General features: G+C 38.2%; 1 protein-coding gene across 1 annotated transcript in view; it reads right to left on the bottom strand.

Moving 5' to 3' along the window:
- AFG2A (AFG2 AAA ATPase homolog A) overlaps positions 1–18,438 on the bottom strand; it is a 206,109-nt gene that overhangs the window by 111,897 nt on the left and 75,774 nt on the right. The window lies entirely within an intron of this gene.

The raw sequence follows: 18,438 nt of genomic DNA, 5'->3' as shown, positions 1-18,438 counted from the left end.
ATGGACAGAATGGTTGAAACAGTACTAGGCACAATGCTAGGGATTCCTTGGGTTATATTCTGAGATGATCTTTGTGTTCTAAATTACATATATATATATTTTTGAGATTATCGTAATTGCAGCTAGCAAAAATTTAATTTATGTTTATAATGAACTGTGACACAGAGGAAAAAAACATGGCACATGGCAAAAAGATATTATCTGTCAGTGGAGATATCAGCATTAGGTGTAATGTGGAATAAGCTACCTGCCATTTTGAACTTTATCTTTCCTCGGTTTTGAAACCTATTTTGGCAGCAGAGGTGGAGATACTCCAACTTATCACACCACTCATGATCACTGGATTCACGGGAGCACAAGACTAGTAGGCCCTCAACATTGCTGCTTCTTTGATCTTAAAGAAAGCCACACATTTTCTGAAAAATGATTTCACTTGATATTGGTCTCTCTCTTCACATCAGCTAAACCAGACCTGCGACTTCATTCCCAGAAGAAAAAGCAATTTTCTTCATGCCACAGTCTATTTTCAGATTGACTTTTACACCCACTTTGCTGAGAAATCAAAAGTTCAGAGCTCTCACAATCCCCTTTGTCTTTGCCAAACATGAACATATATACACACTATTAAGAGGTGTGTATATACTTTTGCAGCTTTTCTTTATTTCAACAACAGTCTGGATGGAGAAAAAACAAAGCCCTCTCCTCTTTCCCCACTCCTCCCCCTCCCCCCCCCCCCCCCCCATGATCTGCTTTTAATCACACTAACATTTAAAACAGACATTAGAAAGGAGTGGCTACCCCTTTATAATTACGGAGCTTGATAATTACCTGGTGACTTGTAACAGACCCATTCTCAATGCATCTTCCTTCCTCTCTCCCTTGATAATGTAATCTAATCTCTTGGCTATGCTTTCATCTGGCATCCAATGCTGCACGTTGTTTATCAAACAACAATCTTTTCTTAGGTAATGACAGAACAAAGGCAAGGAAGAGCAACTATGGTAATACTACAGCACTTACCACTTCAAAAGTAATTGCATCAGTACAATTTACATCGCCTGAGTGCTTTTTTTCTTCTTTTAAATCTAGTATTATCCTCTCTATGTGAGACCATGACCTACCTTCACCCTTTTACTGGACTCTATGTTTTTACACATTACAGAAGCTATTGTGCAAAATGTCAATACTGGAAGTCAAAACTAAAACCATGGATCCCAAACACAGAAAGCTGAGATATTCCATATATGTCTTCATATTTGAAAGCACAGGCATCTTCTTTGACAAGAAAATCATGTGCTTTATGTCACTGGACTATCACAGAATCTTAGCAATAATGTATAATGACTATTTTTCTTAAACACACATTTCACTCTCTCAATGAACACCTTTAGAAATTCTGATACGACTAAACACAAGTTAAATTCCTCAAACTTCTTATACCTCAAAATGGAAGAGAGGCCAGTTTGCAGAAGTTTTTGCTTTGGATTTTCTGGGGCCAATGATCTTGTTTCTTCAAGATGCTTGTACTCTATATTCCCTACGTGCCTTAACTTTCAGTAGTTCCTCACATCCACAAATCAGAACAGGATGATCTCTGCAACATCCTACCTGTGCTATGTTCAAGACACAATTCTGATGTAATGAAGAACCAGGGCCCCAAACCCCTAATATTTTGACAGTTTACAACTACAAGGACTATAAATGGTAGCACAGTAGTAAAAATAAACCTGCTGTCAACAATTAGCAGCTTGGTATCAAATCAGATGGAATAGCTGGGTTCATCCGTATGGTATCTGCAGATCCAAGATGGTGCTAATCATTGAATCCCAAGCTTGGTCACTCTTATCAGGTGTCTTCGCAAAAAATGTAAAACAATTAAAAAATAGATCTGGGTGAAGGAAGAGATAGAAGAGGTATACAATATATAGTACCACATTAATCTGAGCTTTAAGATCTTTGTTCCAGAAGAAACTGAATACATGCAATACCATAAAAAAAAGCCCTTGAGTACCACTCTGAGAGTCACATCAGCATAAGCCCTTCACAAAGGTGAAGTGTAATACATCCTGGCTGTGCTTGTAATTATGACTGATTACTAAAGCATTAGTTCATGGTGCATGACACTGACCCAAACTAATATTGTTATTACAGTGATGATAATACACTTCTCCTGCTCACTTTTCATGTGATTTGAACAGGTTCAGGGAAAATTCCATCTTCCCTAACCATAAATTGAAGCACACAGCTCTGACAATGCTCTCCAAAGATACAGCATAACCACTTACTTAAACAGGAATGAACCTGAAGGACTGAGATTAATAAGTCAAAAACCACTGAAAAATGTGGTTGTGTGGGTGTGAGGATGCTGCCAAGTTGTGATGCAGTTTCAGTCTCTGATTGAAAACACTGTCCTGGGACAGGCAAATCAGATCAACTTGTTTGGGTAGGGCAAGGTAGGGGAAAAGGGATAACAGCACTGCAAGTCAAGTGTGGGATTGGTATATTCTGCCATAATTCATCAGGTAAGACATTCATTCCCTGAAGCACCAAGTTACCTAACACCACTAAGTTAACCAATGTTATTTAAAAAAAAAGGGGGGGAAAAAAGCTCACAGTTTTTTCCTGAGAACTCTTTGCTTACTTAATGAAGTCAAGAGAAAACAAATAAAAAAGTTGCGTAAAAAGTAATTATTATTCTTCATCACAATATGATTTCAGAAACAACGGTCTTTGCAGACATTCACATAGTTATAAGGAAGCTCATGAGGACAAGCCAGAAAGACTTATGTCAAAGCTTTGCTGACAGAACAGAAAACTGTTCTGATTTTCCAGAAAGAGGAAAGGCCTCAGGACCTAGTTATCCAACTAAATTAATACTTAAAATAACTAACTCACAGAATATATTTCTCATTGACAGTAACTTTTGCAAAAACCCAAAGCACTTCAGATAGGAATGCATAATAAAACATTTTTTAAAAGCCACTTCTGTGATAAAACAGCAGTTATGAGGCCATTTCTCGAGCACATAAAGACCTACTATAAAACTACAAGCCGATTTCTTTAATGCCAGCGCTTAACCGGAGAGCTTTTACCGACTCAAAGACATTACGCCTCTGGCGATCTTGCAAGAAAAGTAGGGCACTTCGTTTCCCCTCCGCTGCTCCCCCCATGAGCAAAGGAAGTTGTTATGACACAGAACAGGTGTGGAGCTTTGACTCAACAGCCACGCACGACTTCCCATTATATACCTATCACTTATGGGACCACTTATACTGTCTTCTGCCATGAGGTTAGGCTGAAGGTGAAAGAAGCCGTGCCACAACCTATCAATCTGGCAGCGTGCACACAAAACCTGTCTCTTTGCATTTGTTACATGAAGAGACCCACTATGTGCTGTCCCTCCCCACGCGTTCCTGCTCTGGCCTCTTCTGCTTTAGGGAAGGAAAAATTAAAAAAAGAAAAAGAAGAAAAGAAAAAGAAGAAAAGAAAAAGAAGAAAAGAAAAATAAAAATTAAAAAATAAAAAGAAAAAGGGCACTCTGAGAAGCATTTAAATAAGCAGAAGTTTATTTAACTTTATTTAAAGCAAAAGTTTCATCAACATGCTAACCATTTAATTTCCTCCCAATCACTTGCATAACATCAGTGAATAAATTAAGACGGATTTAGGTTGTTTCTAATGGTATTTATTTTCAAGTGCTTACACTACCCTATCACGATGGCAACAATAGTGCTGTAATTGGGCCTTAACAGCTTTTGCAGCTGAATCTTTCAGTAAAATCCTCTCAGAGCAATTCCACTTATATCCCCCAGGCAAAACACTGGGTCATGAGAAGATACCCAGGATAATTCACAAGTTAATTCAGGTACCAGTCATACATTTCAATTAATGCAACCCTCAGACTAAATACAGACCCATTTCTCCACACATGTGAAGAGAAACACTAGTGTTGTTGCCACAGTACTGTTCCCTGATACCTGGTCTGGCTCATTCAGATCTAGTTTATCTCTGTGCAGCCCAGTATCAGGTCAGACAAACACAGACTGTCCTGCTTTTAAGTCATCTGGTTCTCCAGCTGAAAAGTGATTCTCAAACTAGAGCAGATAAAATAGTTTCTACAAGTAGCACTGCCAACCTATTTGTCTCCCAAAAATGCTGTAAGTATTTAGGAAGTATTTAGGAACCCATTGTTCAGTGCGCACTGGTTACTACCAATAAAAAGCTAAATTTTGGAGCAGTTGCAAGTGTTAAAATACTTCGCACCTGTTTTTGCATTTGGAACCCTGGTGTCTTAGCAGCCCCAGCTTTAGTTCAGTCCTAGGAAGAGCTGATGAGGGTGGGGAAGGCAGGATGCACTCTGCAAGGGCTCTGCAGCTGCAGAGGCAAAAGGGATAGAGGAGGAGAGGAACCCAGAGCACATCTTCGGCTCCCTTCCGTAATGCTGAAATTAAAAAAATCTCTTAGTAATGAAACAATTTCCACAAATGTCACCTATCCAGCAAATGACCACTACTCCTCGCAACCTACACCACTGACAATAATTTTTGGTAGCACAAAGGTTAACAAACCTGCAATACTTATTGAATAGCTCTTGTAAAAATGACAAACTGTGAGTGAATCATAGCTTTATTAGCTACCCATTACCCCAGTCTATAAGCAAACTGCCATAATTAACCTTCCCATTGCTGTTTCCCACCTTTCTTACCTTTTGTAATAAAATCTTAGTACAGTTACTACTTCTATTTTACTATAAAAGAGTTATATTAAGATTTTACTACAAGAGAACATTTATCAGTTAAAGTGTGTGTTTTAAAAGATTAAAGTTGGGGTTATTTTCTCAGTTTTCTAAGAAAGTACTGTAACAGCTGAATAAGGAAAGGTTATTTTAACCTCCAAAGGCTATTGTTCCTTTTTTTCTCCCCAAAATTGTCTGGAGCCAGACAACACAAGGCTGCTGTGCCCTGGGCTAGAATGGAAGGGGGAGGATGATAGGAGGGGGGTGCCTGTTTACAATTACTCCATTCCTGTTTTTAATGAATCTTTCTGAATGACCACTAAGTGCTAGTTTTGTTCTTTGGAACAAGGGAGCTATTACTGGAAGACTAAAAAAGGAAGGAAAAGGGAAAGCAAACGGAAAGCTGCCAAGCTCAAAGGGGTTTCAAACATTTCAGCTGTATGTCCCGGAGGTAATTTGCTTTGCAGGCACAAGACTGTCTCTACACATTTGCAGTCCCTTTTCTTCCTCTTCCTTGACATGCTAAAATGAAACAGCTGAGATAAGGAGGAACAAGAAAACGTCAGAAGTAAAAATTTGTGGATACCTACTAAAATACGAAGAATTACATTATTCAAATTTGGGTAGCTAGAACATAATCACTATCTACATTTGGCTACTACTGCCACTTGCAAGCAAGCCTCCCAGAACCACATAAGCAGCCGACTTCAAGAGGAAGGGATGGGTCACATTTCTCTTACACCATCATCTGCCTTCCCTGCACACCGATAATGACCCTCCTCAAGAATCTCGTCTGCCATTCCAGATCGCTACCACTAAGACAAAACAGAGCAAAACCCCCTTCCCCTCCTCCTTGCAGGGGCCAGAACTTCAGAAATTGTACTGTTAAATACTGGGCCAAGGATATAAACTAAAGGACCAACAACTTGCAAACCACCACAGGCAACCCTGAGAGCCTTCAGTGACCATCCTGAGTATTTTTCACTGAGGAACTTGGCTTTCTGGTTTTTTTTTCCTAGGCTGGTAATGTTGCAAAGTATCAGACCTTCTTAGTCCAGCAACCTGATAAGCAGAAAAGGTATTTTAGATTTAGCTCTTACTGTATCTTAATTAAATATTATCCTTTCTTACAAGCACAGGGAGGAGTATATTTCATGATTAACCAAAAAGTATCATAACAACAACTAATATGTTTTCCTTCAACAACGTTGTTTCAAAAAATTATATGGTACAGACATACAGAAGTGGCACTACATGGTTTGTTTTGTGTGGTGTGGTTTAAATACTCTATTGACACACGTTTAAGGAAATCTCCTTACAGCCACAGAGTTTGAGTAATGTAGCCATGTCAAATTTATACCAGCGAAACCATCATGTACCTCAGCAAATTACCAAGTTTTTCCTTGTCATCAATCCACTTTATCGAACATGTTGCTTAGAAGAAAATAGTTTTCCTCCAGTTCTCAGAAAAAATGTGCAATGCTGTGTGAGTTGCTGTATAGCAATCCATTTATAAAGTTGACTGGGGCTGGACAGTTTCAATTAGTTAACTGTTCATCATTTATGACATTTGTTTATTTACAAAAATACCGGTCCTCTACTGTGTATGAAACTATGAAAGTTGCACAAGGATGTTAAAACATCATGGCTGTGATCTCACATGTCTGTAGTACTGCTCCTTATTGCACTATTTCCAGTATCTTCAAAAGCCATCAAATAGATCTGGGCTTGTATAAATATAAGTTGTACATGCCTATACTGTATAGAGGGTATTTGCATCTAGACCAAACATGTTAATAATCACCCTCTGCACACAGGGCAAAGAGGGCAATAGCTTTGCACTGCTTTTCTGCTTGCCTATTCATACTGTATAGAAGAAGTTTTTATTTTTGCCCCTGTTAATTGCCAGCATGGTATTGCAGAAGAGGCAGCTCCAAAGCAGGAAATGCAGGATAACATCATCCAATAAATCCGCAATATTTCAGAGCACAGGGAAAAAGAAAAGAGGGAGGAGAAGGAAACAAAACAGGAGAAAGTAGTTTAGGTTTTGGGTTTTTTGACATTTAGAGAAGCAACAAATCAACAAAAAAATTGTTTCTGTTTACCTTCACAATAAGTGTTGGACACAGAAAAAAAGTAATTAGGGAAGAGATTTTTAAAAACGTAATTACAATATTATTTCTACTTCTGTGAGAAGTAGCAATGCAAAAGAAAATTTTCCTTTAAAAACAATTAATTGGCATGGACACATGGGATTCCTACCCTATAAAAGTGAAATAATATCTATTATTTAGCATATTGATTAATCCCATGTGTTATTGCTACAGCTCACCACAAAGGATTTGACAATACTTCTGCAGCCAACATGATAAAAGCAATAATAAAAATAAGATAGTAATAAAAAAGCTTGCAACAACATATTCTCTCATAAAGTATCATATAAAGCAAGAAACTTCTCTAAACAAACAAAAAAAAAGAGCAGCCATTATTACACAGAAACAGTACCTGTCTATTTTAACATCTCATTTCACACATATCTTTGACAGAGGGGTTGTCATCAGCTAAGAAACATTACTTGTGTACTTTCCATCCTTCAAACTGAGCATGTACTTACAGACTTGGAACCACCATGACTCATTTGACGACAAGAAGCTGCACTACCTTGACACTCTATATGTGGTAACCATGTTTTGTCTCTCAGCTTCCCTGCAATGGTGGCTGGAACGCACATTTTCCCCACAAGCCAACTTATGACTCAAATCAAGATGGATAAGTTACCACGTTTACCGCAGCAAATAAAGATGGATGTGCCATGCAAAGGAGGAGTTACTACAATGCAGATGACCATCATTGCTGCTGTTTGTGTACCAAAACCTTCAGTCTCCACCTGGTGAGGATTCTCCAAGCCCCAGGAAGCACAGAGTGACTAATATCATCAATTATAAGGACTTACATTCATTTTAAAACATAGACATGACAAAACAGATTTATATAATATTTCATTTTAAAAGCAGGATAGTTTTATTACCTGAATAAATAGAAAATCCATTGTCTAATCCAGCCAAGATGCTCATCTCAATGACACTGTATGGCAGTGATCACTATGAGCTATTTTTTCTCTGATAGTTTTTTAAATTCAGTTCTTTCATTAGCCACTTATTTAGCACTTTTAGACACCAGTTAGCCACTTATCTACTCAACATAATTATCTTCTTCAAGTTACAAGGAATACAAATATGTATTTTCATGCCATCTTCTTTCCCATTCATTGTCGCATTTGCTTTTGCCTTCTTTTTACTAACATTCAGCCAAGATTAAAATTATAACAATAAAAGACATGTTCCCTTATCTGAAAGCTGTACTCCCCAAACGATTGAGATTGCTGATCTCTGAACCTCCTCCACAGCACCGTATCAGCACTGGCCACATTGTTCCATTTGAGTGCATAACACCAAACTATTTTTATATCATTCCTATACTACTCAGAGTGTATCTTAACGCTTTGTTTGTTTTTTGATTGTTGCTGCACTCAGAGCAGATATTTTCACTGGCACTGAGCCATCCATAAATAATCCCTCAGACAAATACTTTGCGCTCGTGAAATCTCAGGCAGGACCCTACAACATACGTACAAAGAAGAACAAAATAAGGTTGTAGCTGCCTGTGCAGGTCTGGTAAACTCCCAAAATCTGGCTTTACAAACTAAAGTGTCTTTTATCAGATTCTCTCTATGTATTATTTTTGCAGCTTAAAAGAGGAGGTATCTGTGAGGAAAACCAGAGAGTCTATCACATGGCACACTGCTGAGAAAACGGCAACTCGGGGCCCTCACCTCTTATGGTGGGCAGGGACAGATTTTTTTCTGTACAGTGCCCGACACAATATGGTCCTGGTCTATCACAAGGGCTCCTAGCAGCCTTGCTGCATATACTAACATAAATAGCCAATCCACAGACCAGACACTTTCCATCAGGATGAAGAGAACAATTTGTGGTAGCAGGAGGATGTTATTCTGTACGTGGACCAGCCACTCAAAAGCCCTACCACAGATACGTAGCCTGTGGATTTGCTTACTATTTGCAAGGCAGCAGAGAAATTATTTCTTTTAAGACTTGGCTTCTTTTTCTGGCCCCTAAGGAGGAATGTGGTCCAGTGGTTACCAGCATCATAACCAAACAGACTTCTCTGAAAGCCTGGGTGACTAAATGGATGCTATTTAAGAGCTCTGGTACAGTTACAATTAGACCTCTGCTTCTCCACAAGTATCTAATATGACCACAAGCAACGTCTCAATCATGTCATTTGCAAACAGGGTGAGCGCTCCTTGCTTGCTTTCTGTCTGCAATACTGTGCCACAAGGACCATAAAATGCAGAGAATTAACAGTCACTCAAGAGACTAATACGTGTGCTTTTTTTGGATACTTTTGCCCTTTTCTTTACCAGAAAGGACAGTGGGGGGGCTTCTGAATTCTCACCTCTTCCCTCTCTCCAAGCCCAAAGTCTAGCTTTGTGCTTTGCAGACAAAAGACATCACGGAAGACGAGACTGCAGTTAACACACAGAAAGCAGTATGCTGTCCAGACTACTCAAAAAACAGAGAAGATGTTTGCAGAACTTTGTGATAAGCTGATTAAATTTGCTGAGCAAACATATTTTCCATGGCCAAATCTAGGTGAATCCTCCCAGGGAAAGCAATTCTCCTCTTTGGATCATCACCAATGCTCCAAAGATGAAGAGCCTGGAGTTTTTCAGAGACTTGATTTAATCTTGACAAATTATTCCCTTTGTTTGTTGGTTGGGTTTTTTTTAATTCTCAGAATCAGCTACAACATTGTTATGAAAACTTAAAGAAACAGGTCAGCCCAAAACAAAGAGCAAACCCAGAATATTTCCGTTAGAGTGGTTAATGTTGCACATTATTGCCTTAGTGGTACCTATAGATTTTGATACCACAGCAAAGAATGAGAAAGAATTGAGGCTTTTTTTTTTTTTTTTTTTTTTTTGTCTTAGCTGGGCTCACGTCAGCCAGGGAAACAGTACAGCTATATCAGCAGAAAATCTCCTCCTGTCAGAGTATGTTGCCACTCCACCAGAGCCTTCTGCCAGCTTAGCTAGAGAAATACAGCTCTTGGGGACATTCAGCTACACCAGCATGGTCACACAACTGTACAAACCTTGTGAGCAGACCAGACATGACCTCGATTTCAGACAGGCAAATTGAAATTAGTGCACAGAGAAGATTTATTGCTAAGTTGCTTAAATTTCTGTTAATTCACGTTCGCATGTAATTTGTGTTACCTTGCACAGAAGTGTAATGATTTAATTTGTTTTCAGTTCAGGGCCCGCACATACAACTTTGCTACTGCTAGTCTTTTGCCAGCTGAGATTTCTCTAAGAAGCATATCTTGTAAGGAGATTAAAGACAAAGCAGGAAACAAGGGTATCTTAAAAGGAAATTCCCCACATATTTTTTTCCTCTCAGACTATAAAACAGAACAAAGATGATTTCAGGATGAAACACATGATATCTTTGGGGTGTCATTTACAGACCAGATGAAAACTGAAGTGAAACTGAGAGCACAGAGACAGGAGACTGTTTTTCACAGTATTTTCATCAGAGATTTTAACTGGCAAATACGTAAAGCTACAGCTAGGAGCTTAAATTTGAAGGCGAAAACTATCCTCCTGGCTATATCTTTACTTTTTCTATGCATTTTCAAACACAAGAAACCACTTTGTGTGTCCTGGAGAGCATTGCATGCCTACATCATATGGTAAAAACTAATTAAAAGAAAACAGAACTAGTGATATGGCCCAGTCTAAACAGTGTCATGTTTACAACAGCAATATTCCTGTTCTAGTAACCCTTATGCAAGTTATTTTCTGTCTTCTATATCCCACAGTCCTTTTTCTTTGCTTTCTCCTGCCACCAACACTTGGATATACCCTGTCTCTCTGCCTTGTCTGCGTAATGCAACATTTCCACAGACGTAAGTGCAATACTTCAAAACATAGCCATAATGGCAACACCATCTTCCAACTGAAAGAAAACAATTTCTATTTTCTTCCAATTGCTCTTTCCCCTCGACTTGCCTTCTCAGTTCCTTGTATCTTTTGCCATTGCCACATGACAGGGACTTACTTTTAGAGCATCTGTTTAGATGGGTATCTGTTTAGATAAGACTCTCACTGCTGCCAGATGATTGCATGGAGAATACCAGGCAGCCACTGCATGCTGGCAAAAACCCTGCCTGTGCTCCCTCAGCAAGAGGCTGAAGAAGAGTAGGAAGGGAAGGGTATGGAGAGTATCAGTTGCTATCAGGGCAAGCAGCATTTGCAATAATCACAGGCAATTTAAAATGAGATAAGGTGTAACCTTTCCATGCTACACAAGCATTGGTCAGAAGCTAGTGCTACAAAGAGACGGACAAAAGTCCTTTTCAAGCTTAGTGCAATTGGCCATTATGAGCATGATTTTCCAGCAGCCTTGCATGTATTTTGCTTTTCAAGGAAGAAAGAGTGCCCACACTCTTTTAAGTCTTATTTTCAAAAACCAAAACAGACCTGTAAAGATCCTTAAGAACTTCATCTTCCTCATCATTCATGATACAAAAGCTGCACTGCATTTCTCTGGCAATCCAGGATGGTAGAATTCAACTAAAACACATTTTCCGGAGAAAAAAAGTATCTTTCAGTCTTCACCATTTACACAGACTGAGCCATCCTGGAAGAGGCAAAACATCCTTTATCTACCATCACCAAAAACAGTCTTACCAGTCTTTACAGATTATCATATATTTTTGCTGAGGAGATTTAGGGCATGCAGAGGATCAGAGAAAATCAGGCCCTTTAGCAGGCTTTTTCAAGTCAAAGAAGTGGGTATTTTTCACCTGTTCCCAGCACACTGCTACAGCTCAAAGGGTTGGAGGAGGAAAGAACACAAAACAGGAGGGGACAGAGGGACCACAGCAGCTGACAGTGCTACAGCCTTTTCTCTGCTCAAGAGACCCAGTTTGCCATTGCCAGGCATGTTGCTTAGTCCCAGACCAAAAATCACCTTGCACAGGAAATGTTAAATGCCACCATGTTACATCGGACAGTTTACATCCCTGTGCCTTCACTTTGGGCAAGGTGCAAAGCAGATTGCAAGCATGGCCCAAAAGCACCGCAAGCATCTGGGCTGGCTTTGATCCCCTGAGCTATTCTGAAAGAGAGAAGGCTCCCTCTCTGCATTTTCCTCCATACCAGAGCAGCTGTACACCACTAATGCCCATGTAAGTTCAAATGGTGCAAACAGTACATGTAAATAATACCTAGGGGGCAGATAAGACTTAGAAAGGGTCATCTGCAAAATTACTCTTTTAGAGACTTCAGCAAAGATGTCAATTTTGTGCATTCTAAACAAATAAATAATAAATGTAAACTTTATCAGAGGACTTTCAACCCCGTAACAGAAGCTAAATATTTTCTACTAATTTCAAAGTTAATGTAAAAAAACTCCCTATTGCCTTTATCTCTAATCTTTCTCCTTCTCTAGAGACTCAAATAAATATCAGAAATAACCAGATGGTCAGTAAGCATTAGAAAATGGCTTTTGATAAATAAAACCTAATTAGTTCTGACCTGATCTCCATTGTGTATTATCAGCTTTGGCCATCATAAGAACTTTGTAGTTCCACAACCACTACAGACAAAACTTGGACACAAAGTCTGGTGAAAAACCTTACCCCCTGGGTTCCCCCTGGACCCCTTAATTTTCACAAGTGACTTTGAGTAGGACTAACAGATATACAAGAAATTAGTACTTGCATTAAGAGCTCAAGTTTATTCTGAAGCTTTCACTTCCTTTTAACACAGATACTTTCTGCAGATTTGCTCTTTCATATGACAGTAGTTCAGGCTTACTGGCAAAGCACTACAGTGGCAGAAAAGATTCCCTGCTGAAACTACACTTTTTCCTTTACAGCTTATTAGAGCCAATTCAAGCCAGAATAACAAAAAGTAAAGAAACAAAACAAATGCATAGCTGTCATTTAAACACATATATTCTTAAGAGGCTTTAGGGGTATCATTTATGGAACACAAAGAGATTTCCTTCTTTAGCAGTGTTCCAACACATTACTCTCTCGTGCTTACTCCAAGACATGAATATACTTGCCTAAAATGTCAGTGAGGTATTTATACAAAGGCAACTCTTCAGAAACCTATTATTGTGAATACAAAACAGGAAGTACAGTAATACCACCAGTATATGTTAAATAATGCTTAGTATAAACTGTGCTCTTCAATTAATAAGCAGTGTTAACCCCTTTAGGGGAAAGGGAGATGGGAAGTGTGAACTGAAAATACTGACTCATGATAAAACCTTTGAGTATTTTTCTCACAAGGTTTTTTGTTTTGTTGGCTTGTTTTGGGTTTTTTTTTTCCCATCCCCTCCTAATAGCAGACAGAACACAACAGAGGACAGAACTTGCAATATAAGTGAAAAAATGAGGAAAAAAAAAAGAGAAAAAGCAAGGGTTGAAGTTTGATGACGTGTTATGAAGTGAAAAAAAAAGAAAAACATCAAAACAGAATAAAATAATAGTACAATAAATGCTTAATGATACTTTGCATTCTGCACCTCCTTTCAGTTCTCACGCTTTCATTAACTAAGCCTTTAACAGTTTGCCACATGGAAGGTGCATCTTTAGGAAACTACTCCATCAACTATTCAAATACATCTGTACTGGTATACTAGTCTCATGACTATTTAGAACAGGATGTAGATAAAAATACCATATAATACTGAATATTCTTCAGCCACTTAGATGGTATTCTACAAAACAGCATGATTAAAGTAAAAGTTAAAAATTAACAAAAGAAATCTTTTTTATAAGCATTAACTACCATGAATTAGAGAAATGTATGGGGTTTTATAAAAAAAATAAACTCATTAATAAAAAACACATTACCCCATAGTGAGACAGACACTCCAGGCAAAAAAGCAAAGCTCTTTCCTCACACATGTTGAATAAGAAAATATTTTTAAATAGACAGATTTCTAGAATACAAGTGAGACAACCCAATCACCAGTGTGCTCTTTTCAAAACATCCACAGCTGCAGTCAAAAAAAATTCAAGAGCTTCCCAAGTACAAAGACCTGAAACAAAACACACATGCAAATCCCAGATGGGCAGAAATCAAAGCTCCTCTTTTCTAAGGTCTGACAAACCTATATCTATTTACAAATGCATAAGAACATCTCTTCTGACACAACTCAGTCATACAGTCTCTCTCTTCACTTTCTCCTACAGGCACAGTATTTTGAACTCTTCATGCAAGCTAACAGATTGAACTTTGGTTTGACTGCCATCTGCTGATCCCATGTTTTGGGAACCCAAAGACTCGCTTAAAAACATGTGCCCAAAGCTTTCAGAATGTTCAGTGTTTTTCTTCCAGATCTTGGTAACAAAGAAATTAGAGAATTAGAGATAACAGCTATTTATGTTTAAAGAAATCAAATTAGACCAAATGTCCTGGTATTTAGCATCCTTTAGCTAGTTTTCAGATGAACAAAATGTAATAATTTTGTGTGCATGAATAAGATGACAATTCAAACAAAAGCAGGTAACACACAAGACCACTGCGATAGCAAGAAACAGAGAATCAGGTACAACTGTTACTCCTTAACGAAAAGAGAAACGTAGCTGAAGCAGCTATTAAAAAACCAAGGAAAATATGAAATAGTAATAGACTACCTTTATACTACTCTACAAGGGAGAACATGACAACAATCCATTTTGCCACAAAAATATTTGTTCTTATGTAAAGTCTTTGTTTCATTGTATCCCAATGATAAACACACAAAAGAAACCAAATTCACTTTCAGGACCCTCACATTTTGCTGTTTCCTTTCCTTCAGATAGCATATACTTCGTGAAGGGCTGAACAGGTTGATGATGCTAAAATGATGAAATCAAGATGTGAATACAATCAAACCTACCGGCCTCTTTGGAAGTGACCATGCCATGGATGAGGACTTGAAGTGATTTGTTCCCCTCTTCCGTATAGGAATAGCTGTCCTGGTAAAAACAGCTTTAGTTTGTATAAATGTCTACAGTAGGTGACTGAGCAGCCTGTACATGTGCAGAAAGTTATCACCTCAGGGCACCAGGACCATCTAGCTGAGAAAATACCTGGTTCATTTTCACTCTCTCCCTCATCTTTGATGAGGCAGGAGAGCTCTTATATCCCACTTTTCTTCTCCTCAGTTTGTTTCTTCAGCAAAGCTGTAGTTCTTTCATTCCTTTATTATATGAAAAAAGTAGAAAAATCAAGTGATTATATTTATATACTTATTATTAAATATATTATATAAATATCTATATTTATATAAGCAGACAGTGTTAAAACCCAGAGGGTTCAGAATTGCCGAAACAATTACTGTTTCAGCCCAGTTTGTATCCATGGTATATTTCTGCCTAATCACATACTAACTTTAGTCACCTTTTTCTAGTTCCTAAAATTCCAATTCTGCAAACATTCAGTTTTACAGTAAAGCTTATGCATAAATGACTCCAGTGTTGAAAACAAATGCAATCTTTGGCTTATGGGAAAAGAAAACAGTTATAAAGGCTTGAGCGTGGACTGAAGGAGTTCCAGCAAACCTACCCAAGTTTCAGGTTAAGATCTTTTGTATCAGTATTTTTATGAGAATAAAATCCACATGAACAAAAAGTAAACCCATGGAAATCTTACCACAAAAAAACACCAAAAACACCCACAAAAACAGGCTGCCATTTGAATAATGAGTTTGAATTTTTCTATGAGCCCAGAACTTCAGGTGGCACGCCAGGTACACAAATTCTGGCAATTCTGAATCAAACCGCAACTTTTATTCTCTTAGAACAGTACTAATTAAAATCATTTATTTTAAAATATATTCAATGTCTCAGAAGGTTAATGGTTCCAATTCATATTCTTCCTTTTCCAAGAACTTACACTATTTGTGTTCTGTCACAGCGCTGCTGGCAGATCACATCAAAATATGCCTTTGTTGTGGAAATGTGTCTGCTTAAACAGTTTCTTTATTTGTGATGTGGCATCTTCTGTGAAACATAGTCTATTTTCACATGCAAAACAAAGACAGAACAGATTCCCATTCTCTACAAAACCTGTAAATGATCTTGTACAAATCCTGCAAATTATCTAGCACCTTCAGTGGTGGCTTCTTTCCTTTTGTTGCTCTGTCCACTAGAAATAAAAGTAACCCAAAAATAAAAGTAACCCAAAACCAGGAAAAACAAGACTTCCCCTTCAGTCATAATTCTGAAATCTCTTCAGATGCAGTGGGGTTGCACAGTCAGAGAGCAAAGAATTTTGTCCTCTGTGAATGTTAATCAGCAATTTTCCTTGAGAAGCAGTTATGGAACAGGACCTAATGTCTCAATTACAGTCCCTACAGCAATTAACAGCCATTTTACTTTGTTTCCATCACTGTTACAAGCACTCTTGTTCAGGATGCACAAAGGATATAGAGGTCTTCAATAAGAAGGTGTCATTCTTCTACAGGCACTACACTAGCCATAATTACAGAAAGGAGCACAACCTACTTCCACTTCACACCAATTCTTTGCACTCTTCCATCCCTTGACAACACTTTTTCTGGAGAGCAAGCAGACAGCTGAAGCAACATCATAAAATACCTTCCTGTTGGTGCGGCAAGTCTACATGCTGATAGCAAAATGCACACATGAGCAAGACAAAAAAAACCCAGTGATTATTTTCCAAACAACAAAAGTGCATTATTTAGCACACACCAGTACTGCTGAATCTAGCTAAGACATAGCTTTCATTTAAGAAATGAACTGTTTATCTTGACTTCTGTTGCACAGATCCAAACCATTATTTAAGAGCAATATCCTCTGTAGCCAATGTTTCTGGATGAAGAATAAGGTTTGCACTCCAGTTCCCCTGGGAAATACATTGTTTCTAAGTACAGGCAGGGAAGCTCAGAGGAGCACAAGGAATAGGAATCAGTGGGGAAATCTAGGATGAAGCCAGTTACATTTCCTCACACCCACTCAAATGGCATCATTAGTGCATGAAGACAACAGAGAAGCTCAAATATCAGATCAAAATGGTACTTAATCACTAAACCAGGTATTTAAAGACTTTAACACACTTCAGTATTAAATGCATGAAAGAATGGTGTTCCAATTTTATAAAAAAAAAAAGATAATTTTGTAAGCTAGCACAGAATACTTACATACCTTAATAAAAACTAAAATAAATGGCTGTTTTATAAGTGCAGTAACACGTTTCAAGGTGTGTGTTTGCCAATTACACACACCTCATATGCTGACTGATGAACTCACACACCCTGGCATGTGTTCCTGCTTACATCTCCCACGTGCCTCCGTGTTAAGTAATGGAATAAGACTTGCTTTGCAAACTGGCTAACGCTGCCCCTTCTCGTTCAGTGACTTCTGCAGAAAATATTCCCTGCTAAGAAAAACAACTTCTGAAACAGTTAAGCTATTTGCAATCTTAAGTACACTCTCTCTGTCTGCAAGACCCAACTCTGTGATAACCTCCATTTCCTGTATCACTGTCAGGCATGTGTTTTCCCCCAGACTGGGTTGGTATTCAGCATTTTTCTGCATGCATTGCTGCCTACTGTAAAGACATGGTCCTTCTTACAGACTGCTTTTCCCATACCAGCTGGTTACACTCAATGACTGCCTGTTTCACTATTTTCCTCTTTATAAAGATAGGCATGCTCATGCTCTCCACAAAATGACAAGAAACACTGAGGTAAGGATACAGCCTTCTTTTAGAATGATTTTTCTCTTTTAATTTTTTTTTGTTTTGCTTCTACTTGCTTATTTTGAATAAACGCTGACTAGCGTACAATAGGTCTAACAGAAAGGCATGCCTTGTACAAAACAATAGATTTCTCAGCCTGCTGGAAGTCAGTGTGTGATTTTATTTTTTTTTTCTGCAGTCACAGGACTTAATTTCACAGACATAGCAACACCAGGACCTGCAGCTCACCTATCATGGTCATTTCTGACAAGACATAGCAAAGCCAGTGCCATGCTTATTGTTCTCCCTTTCCTTTTCAGAACCACTGTACAACAGTGCAAAAGAATTCAGATTCTCTTAAGCTCATTATATTGTGTGATGCTTTATCTCTCATTCCTCTGTTTTCAATAAGAGTCCAACTGTGCTTGTCAGGATCTGTCTATAGATAACAGCATGTACTGGCAGGGTATAGGCCTTTCCTATGTTACCTCTCTATTGCGACACAATACAGACCCCTTCATCTCATCTGTTCCTCCTGTATAAAATTTGCATCTCCTTTATGAGGTCTAATACCAAAGAAATGATGTAATACACGAGCCATAATTTCTGATGATATAGTTATTCAAAGCAACAAGGATGAAGACTGAGGGTAAAGAACTGTCCAAGATTCTGAGGAGATTTAGCAATTGGATAATATTCAATGTAAGTAAACACAAAGCAATGAATATGGGAAATTCAATCTTTCCTTCATATATAAACAGATGGGCTGTGAGATGAATCATTACCACTTCTAGTTTTAATAGACAGTGACGAAAACTTAGCTCAGTTTTTGGCAGCAGTCAAAAAAGCAAATCAAGTGTTAAAAATTCAGAACCACTAATAAAAGAGTAAAGACCAAAACAGAAAGCACCAT

Source organism: Strix aluco, chromosome 4, assembly GCF_031877795.1.
Source record: "Strix aluco isolate bStrAlu1 chromosome 4, bStrAlu1.hap1, whole genome shotgun sequence".
Lineage (NCBI taxonomy): Eukaryota > Metazoa > Chordata > Aves > Strigiformes > Strigidae > Strix > Strix aluco.
This window is presented reverse-complemented; position numbering and strand designations above follow the sequence as displayed.